The sequence below is a fragment of the Nicotiana tabacum genome, chromosome 10 (genome assembly GCF_000715075.1).
Source record: "Nicotiana tabacum cultivar K326 chromosome 10, ASM71507v2, whole genome shotgun sequence".
Lineage (NCBI taxonomy): Eukaryota > Viridiplantae > Streptophyta > Magnoliopsida > Solanales > Solanaceae > Nicotiana > Nicotiana tabacum.
The window spans coordinates 140,370,253-140,379,073 of NC_134089.1; positions in this window are offsets into that span (position 1 = coordinate 140,370,253).

Here is an 8,821-nt window from a genome sequence, read left to right on the forward strand (position 1 = left end):
AACACCTGAAGCTCCCCCATATCTGTCATAATTGCACTTGCGCTTGGCCAGCCATAGGTGCGGGCTCGCAGGTGCAAGCCACGAGCTGCAAAAGCAAGAAATCAAGGGCAGCCCAGGAACCGCAGATGCGGAAGATTGGGGGCACCTGCGTGACCGCAGGTACGTGAGTTGTGGTCGTAGGTGCGGCTCAGCTTGTAGAAGTGGCCTCTTTTGTCCGCAGATGCGGAGACTGGCCAGGTGAGGGAAATGCGCACCTGCGATGGCTTTTCTGCAGGTGCAAGACCGCAGGTACAAAAATCATTAGGGCGGTGCACTTCATTTAATAGGGAGTTAGGCATTTTTTCTCCCATTCTTTACATATTTGCGCAATTGGGCAGCTCTCAAAGAGGGGACTTCGACCTCAATTTGGAGGTAAGTAATTCCTACCAAATGTGAGTTAAATACCTAGATTACGGATAGATTAACATGTAAAAATTAGGTAAAATCAAGTGTTTAGAGGAAAATCTAGGTTTTTGATAAAAACAAGATTTGACCACAAAATTTGTTATGAAACTTAGTAAAAATCATTTATTATATTCCTAAGAGTCACGACCCAAAAACTGATCCGATCGTGATGGTGCCTATCAAGAAACTAGGTTAGCTGACACAACTCCCGAATCAACCATTATTCAATAAATCTCATTTTTATACCATTTATTGATCAGTAATCTCATGATGTAAATTTAAAAGAATAGTGCAGAATAATTACACAAGACAGACATCAGGGTGTCACTAGTCATGAGCATCTATTAAAATCTGAATACAAGGAAAAGACTGAACATGTACTAAATACAGTCTAATGAAAACAAGAGGGAGAAAAGCTGTGCTGCGAACGCCGGGCAGCTACCTTGCTAAACTCTGATGACTCTGCCTCCGAGCGACCTGGTTCAGAAATATCTGAATCTGCACACAAGGTGGAGGGAGTAATATGAGTACTCCAATTCAGTAAGTAATAAAAGTAAATAAAGTCTGAGTAGCAAGAAATCACGTAAACCACATCATGGAACCACAGAGAATACCGCACGTTTCCAAAACAAGATACAAATCAAATCATCTCGTTCAACTCCCATTTTAGAAAAATCCTTTAAAAATGCCTTTCTAACAGTTTTCAGTAGAAGTTCAGTGAAATTTATAGTGAAAGTGATGAAAATCATAATCGGCCCCTCGGTCAAAACATAATTCGAATACAGCCCCTCGGGCAAACAGAAATTCATAACCATCTCTTAGCTTAAAAATTTCAGTGGAAGTAACAGAGCCAAATCAGTGACTAAATTCCGAACACATTGTAAAACTTCAGTTTAAAGGTAAGTTGTTTAAAAACATTTGTTTAACATTTTCAATAGAGGCTTGGTCTAAAGATGAGTGAAAGCAGTAACTAATCAACATATTCAATAGAAACACACTTTAAGGAGGAATTAAACCAGTAAGTTCATAAACAAGCCCCTCGGGAAAACATCACTCGTATAAATATATATATATATAGCCCCTCGGGCAAGCCTCTCAGTCACTCATGACTCAACTCGTATCAGTTAGCACTCATACTCAGCACTCACGCTTAATAGATACCATATAATAATCGATGCGGTGTGCAACCCGATCCATATATCGTTGCAGCGTGCAGTCCGATCCATATATATAGTCAAATGCGCTCACTGGGGGTGTGCTAACTCCTGAGGGGCTCCTACAGCCCAAGCGCTATATCGTTGCAATGTGCAACCCGATCCAACATATTGCTGCGGCGTGTAGCCCGATCCATATATCGCTGCGGCGTGCAACCAAATCCATATACATATATAAATATATATTGCTGCGACATGCAGTCCGATCCATAAATGTATAATCCTCACAACCAGGCCCTCGGCTTCTCTCAGTCGTTAACCTCACAATCAGACCCTCAGTCTATCTCGGTCATCAATCTCACAATCAGGCATTCGGCCTCTCTCAGCAATCAACCTCACAAGTCACTCTGACTATCAGTAAAACAGGGCGTTCAGCTAAAATATTATTTATAGTACCAAAATTTAGTAAATAAGGCTGAGTTAGGAAATTACAAAAATGCAGCATGACTGAGTACTGTTATTAAGTCAAAACATTGAGGAAAATTAGTAAAAGTCCCATAAGGGTCCAAAACAGTTGGCACGAGGCCCAAACATAGCATTTAGCCCAAAACATGATGATAACAAGCAGTTTTCATACAAATATGCGGTTAAATAGTCATACAGGACGGACTAAGTCATAATCCCCAACAGTGTACGACCCCACGCGCGTCATCTAGTGTGTGCGTCACCTTAAAATAGCACAATAATGTGAAATCTGAGGTTTCAAACCCTCAAGACAGCATTTATAATCATTACTTACCTCTATCCGGTCCAAATCTAGCTCGTGGTGCCTTTGCCTCTCGAATCAGTATCCAATTGCTTCGAATCTAACCAAAATTAGTTCCACATCATTAATATACGCTAAAGGAACAAAGCCCAAGCGAAAATAATCGAATTAACTCAAAAATCCCGAAATTGGCCAAATCCGGCCCCCGAGTTCACGTCTCAGAATCCAATAAAAATCACATCAATAGAATCCTCATCCTCTAAGAGTCTATACATACCAAGAACATCAAAACATACCGAGAACATCAAAATCGGACCTCAATGATCCCTCAAATTCCCAATTTACACTCTCCAAATTCAATCCCTAATTCCCCAACTTTAGGCTTTAATTTCCACATATTTCATGTTTAACAAGTAAGAATCAATGTAGGATCGAGTATTGAGTTCAAAAATCTTACCACAAGTGTTTCCCTTTGACTCCCTCTTCAATTCTTCTCAAAAAGCTCCAAAATCGCTCAAAAATGGTGAAAGTTAGACCCAAAATCGCGGATAATGGCTATTTAAACATTCTGCCCAGCACTTAAATCTCTTAATCGCGATCGCGGGACCTCCATCGTGATCGCGAAGCACAAGCTTCCCAGACCCCAAATTTACTCTATGTGAATGCGTCATCTACCACGCGAACGCGATGCTCAGAAATCCTACACCTACGCGATCGCGAACAAGGGACCCGTTCGCGATGCCCAAACTCATAGTCAACCTCTGTTCCACTTAACCTTACGCGAACGCGACCTACCACACGCGTTTGCGAGCAATAACCTCACAGCCTCACGCGATCGGAGCTCCAACTTCGCGAACATGAAGAACAACCTGGACTTTCCCCTACAAAAGCTCTACTCGATCGCGAGCCACCTCACGCGATCGCGAAGAAGGAAAACCTGCAACAGAACTGAAGCTAAAATCTGCAACTTTTCAACATGTAATTTGATCCGTTTAACCACCCGAAACTCACCCTAGGCCCTCAGGACCTCAACCAAACATGCCAACATAGCCCATAACATCATTCAAACTTGTTCCAACCTTCGGGGCGCTCAAAACAACATCGAAACACCAAAATCACATCGGATTCTAGCCTAAGAATTCCAAGAACTTCCAAATTCCGCTTTCGATCAAAAAGTCTACTAAACCTCGTCCGAATGACCTGAAATTTTGCACACACGTCACAAATGACACAACGGACCTACTCCAACTTCCAGAATTCCATTCCGACCCCGATATCAAAATCTCACCTATCAACCGGAAAACGCCAAAATCCCAAAATCCCAATTTCGCCAATTCAAGCCTAAACCTTCTGTGGACCTCCGAAATACATTTCGATCACGATCCTAAGTTCCAAATAACCTAACGGAGCTATCCAATCATAAAAATTCCAATCCGAGATCATATACTAACAAGTCAAAACTTGGTCAAACCTTTCAATTTTTAAACTTCAAACTGAGAACTGTTCTTCCAAATTCATTCTGATTACCCTGAAAACCAAAATCGACGATTTACATAAGTCATAATACATTACATGGGGCTAGTCATGCCCGAGAACTGGCGAGCGAAGTGCAAAAGCTCAAGATGACCGGTCGGGTCATTACATCCTCCCCCACTTAAACATACGTTAGTCCTCGAACATGCCCAAAGTTGTTCCGAAAGCCATCAAATCGATGTGTAACCTTACCATGCACATACCCGGGGGTGATCCCACATCATTCTATCTCATATAGGTCCGATAACACAATGTAACTAAAATTTCACAATCCAACCTGACCCATAAACCTTAGAACCATATTTACACTTCTGAAATCATCTACAAGATCAGAATCTCACATCTATACTCTGAATAAGTCCGAACAAGCTGTAATAACCCATTCCTGCAACCTCAGGTGCAATTACATGACATACCACATAACTCGAGCACTTGTAGCGATAACTTCTAATCACAACAGTTGCTGAAAACATCCGAATTTCGATAATTAGCCTTTTATCAAATAAAGCCTCATTCCAACACTTTTGTATACTGTAACTGATAAATTAAACAAGTAAAAAGCCATAACCATTCCTCAGATCAACCATCCATGAAGCCCTTCTCCTTTGGCAAGGACCATAGCAAACTTCTGAGCAGAACATCAATAGTATCTTTCCAACACGCTGAAACTAAATCCGTTTGGATTCATTATAGATCCCCAATGATCTCATCTAAAACTACACTGGTGACATGACACATCAATACCATCTAAAACCACAACTCGTGCAATCCGCGCACCAATAAGCAACAACCCGAACATACTCAAATCATGAGAATGACTCAAATGAGAGAGTTGTACCGCAAGCTCGACAGTACCACCACAACACAATACTGAGAACCCATCACATATGGTAGAAACATAACACATGAATCCAACCTGAAGGATCATAGCTCGACATAACTTCGCAGCAATGCACGACCCAATCCAAACACTAGTTCCCATGAGACACCTCAATCACCATGCTCAAAATCATCAGGCAAGCACACTTTGATACCTAGAATCCAAAGTGAATCATCATAACCATAAAGAAGCAAATGACGCAACACCATATCAGTCTGAAAGAACATACACAATGCGCAACAACTCATGCAACGCCCAATTACCCATCTCGCTCGAATTCCGCTATAAAGCTCAAATAGAATCGCACCATATGCGCATATAACCAACAAATCACAACTCCTCGTAACACAGAAGAGTAACTCATAGATCACTCCAGAACACAGATAAGCTCAACAACAATCGAATGGAACATCTCTCAACAATAACAGTTTGGAGTCAACAATTCCGGCCCGGTGCAGAACACACACCCATGTTGGGCCTACCAATGAACCACACATTAACTCTAGCCACCCACAACAGATAAATAACCCTCCGAAGGTTCACAAGGACTGAATCATAGCACCAACCATCATCTAACTAGCGTGCCCACATCTTTACAATCCACAACCGCGAAATAACTTGTTTATGAGAACTCCCAGTCTCCAAATCCATAAAGCACATGAATCACCATATATGATCCCAACTCCACCGCCCAAATATACAACACACCTCTAATATCCAATCATCCGATGAGAGGTACTCCTATAACTCTTCTGTGCCACCAAGCAAACTCGAATATCAGCAGTCGATCCAACCAGAGAGTGCCGCAATACTAATGAAATATCATCAACTCAATCACATTGCCCCTCTTTCTAAAACGTATACTCTCATCAAGCTACACCACTTAGTAATATCATTTCCCCAATCATCTGAAGCTGCTCGCTGTCTAAGAATTTATGACTTTTCCTTTCAGAACTGAACTGTGACCTTACACATGCAAATTTCAACCCTACACAACATACCGCATATACCATGCCATCCTATGATAAATATAAGGACTTCATAACCCCCTCTGATCCACAAACAGCTACATACTTAACTAGTCAAGAACTTTCCATTTGACCCCATCTAGAAGAAAATCACTATACATCACATGCTCCTCACGCTCGTATAAAATATTCATCTTTAACCGTGGCAGAAACCATTAAGAACTCTCTGAATTCCATTTGCACAAAACTAAACTGTCATGACTGAATCCTCTTAACTTGACCAAGCTACGCAGGCCACTAAAACCCAAGAGCATTGCCATGAAACACTTGTATAAACTCATTACCTCATAAGCATCCAAAGAACTAATCATATCCTTACCATGCCAATCCGGCCTATTACCAAGCTATCATATCTATCCGAGTTTCCTTCTGATTTACCTTCAACTTGATACTCATTCTTGCTATAACACCACAATTCCTCTACTCAGACTCACCACACGAGACCCAAGCATAAAACCATACCATCTAAGGCTCATAAGTCACTGAATACTCTCTTAAATATTCCCAAAGGCACAACATTCAAGATACCTACCCTGATGAAACTTCCGGTGAATCCAAAGTCATTACCTTCGCCTTCCTGATACTGATATATAGAATTCCCTAATTGATATAGAAATACAAATCAAATCATCTCGTTCAACTCCCATTTTGGAAAATTCCTTTAAAAATGCCTTTCTAATAGTTTTCAGTAGAAGTTCAGTGAAATTTATAGTGAAAGTGATGAAAATTATAATCGGCTCCTCGGCCAAAATATAATTCGAATACAGCCCCTCGGGCAAACAGAAATTCATAACCATCTCTTAGCTTAAATATCTCAGTGGAAGTAACAGAGCCAAATTAGTGACTAAATTCTGAACACTTTGTAAAACTTCAGTTTAAAGGTAAGTTTTTAAAAATATTTGTTTAACATTTTCAATAGAGGCTCGGTCTAAAGATGTGTCACGACCCGGATTTTCCACCATCGGGAGTCGTGATGGCGCCTACTCATGGAAGCTAGGCAAGCCGAATATTGCAATTTTTCTCCATTTTTTTGTTTAAACATATTAAACAATGAAAAATACTAAGTAGTTAAACAACGGAATAAGATTAAACAATCGGAAATGCGAAAGCTGAAACCTATTATTCCAACTAAACACTGCTACATAATTTGAGATACAATACTACCCAGAACTGGAGTCACAGCTTCACAGACAGTCTAAGAACACTACAAGCAATGTCTGAATGAATTACATAAGTCTGTCTCTGAATAAGTAAAAATAGAAAGAGAAAAGATAGGAGGAGATGCCAAGGCCCGCGGACGTCTGCAGGACTACCTCGGGTCGCCTGTGTGGACTGAAGACAACACCCTCACTGCGGTCCAAACGCTCCGGGATCTGCACATAGTGCAGAGTGTAGTATCAGTACAACCGACCCCATGTGTTGGTAAGTGCCTAGCCTAACCTCAGCGAAGTAATAACTGAACGACCGTAGAGAAACATAAGGAATGCCATAAATCAATTACCAGCAAAAACAAGGAAATAGAAGAACAGGTACACACGTAATACCGTTGCAGGCGTGCAACCCGATCCTATTTCACATGATACCGTCGCAGGCGTGCAACTCGCTCGCATTTCTTATATTACCGTTGTAAGTGTGCTACCCGCTCCCATTTCACATATTACCATTGCAAGCATGCAACCCGCTCCCATTTCACATATTACCATTGCAGGAGTGCAACCCGCTCCCATTTCACATATTACCGTTGCAGGAGTGCAACCCGCTCCCATTTCACATATTACCGTTGCAGGCGTGCAACCCGTTCCCATTTCTTTTATCAACACCAATCATAAAAGGGTCCCGGCAAGGGAATAATAATATTGAAACAAACATCCCGGCAATGGAACAATAATATGACAATAACATCCCGGCAAGGGAACAATAATGATAATAACATCCCGACAAGGAAACAATAATGATAATAACACCGCAAGGGAACAATAATGATAATCCTCATATGAAGCGCAATAAACCATAACAGAGTCATAACAATTACAATACAAGACTCATGGCATGCTTGATACCGACGTATAGATACTCGTCACCATGCCAATACATCGTACTCCACAGCTAACACGTAGTAAATAAGACACGACTCCTAATCCCTCAAGCTGAGGTTAGACCAAACACTTACCTTGAACTTCCACGGCCAACTCAAGCCTCAAACACCGCCTTTCCTTTTGAATTTGGCTCTAAATCAATTGTATCTAGACATAATCGACTTAATAACATTAATAAATGCTAAACAATCCAATTCCAATGCTTAATTTTAGATTTCCTATCATTCTTCCCAAAAAGTCAAAAATCGACCGTGGGCCCGCTTTGTCAAAACACAAGGTTCGGACCAAAAACCGATCACTCATTCACCCACGAGCCCGAATATGTAATTAGTTCCAAAATCCGACCCCAAAACGAGGTCTAAATACCAATTATACAAAAAGCCATAACTCTACCCAAATCCCTAATTTTTTACCCTTAAGAACATGATTTAGGCCTAGAAATCTAATGGGTGTTAATGTAAATTGAAGAAAATGAGTCTAAGATTACATACCTATGAATTTGTGGTGAAGTTCTCTTTCAAAAATCGCCCAATTTGGAGTTTGGAAGAAGAAGTTATGAAATTTGGGTTTAATCCCCTATGTGTTCTGTTGCTGTTTCAATGACCGGGCAAAACTGGTCTCTGCGATCGCGAACAAGGGTATGCGATCGCATAGGGTAAGGGGGACTGGGCATCACAATCATGGAGCATGTATTACGATCGCATAGAGAAAAATTGGTTCCCTTCCCAAGCTTGGTTTAACCCATTGTGATAGCGAAAGAAGCAATGCAATCGCATAGAACAACTGGTGACCCCTCAGAATTCACTTTACGCGATCGCGGAAGAAGCTGTGCAATCGCATAGCACAAAATAGAGTCCCCTGAAATTACATTATGCGATCGCAAACATACCTATGCGATCGCATAACACAAGGACCTGGAC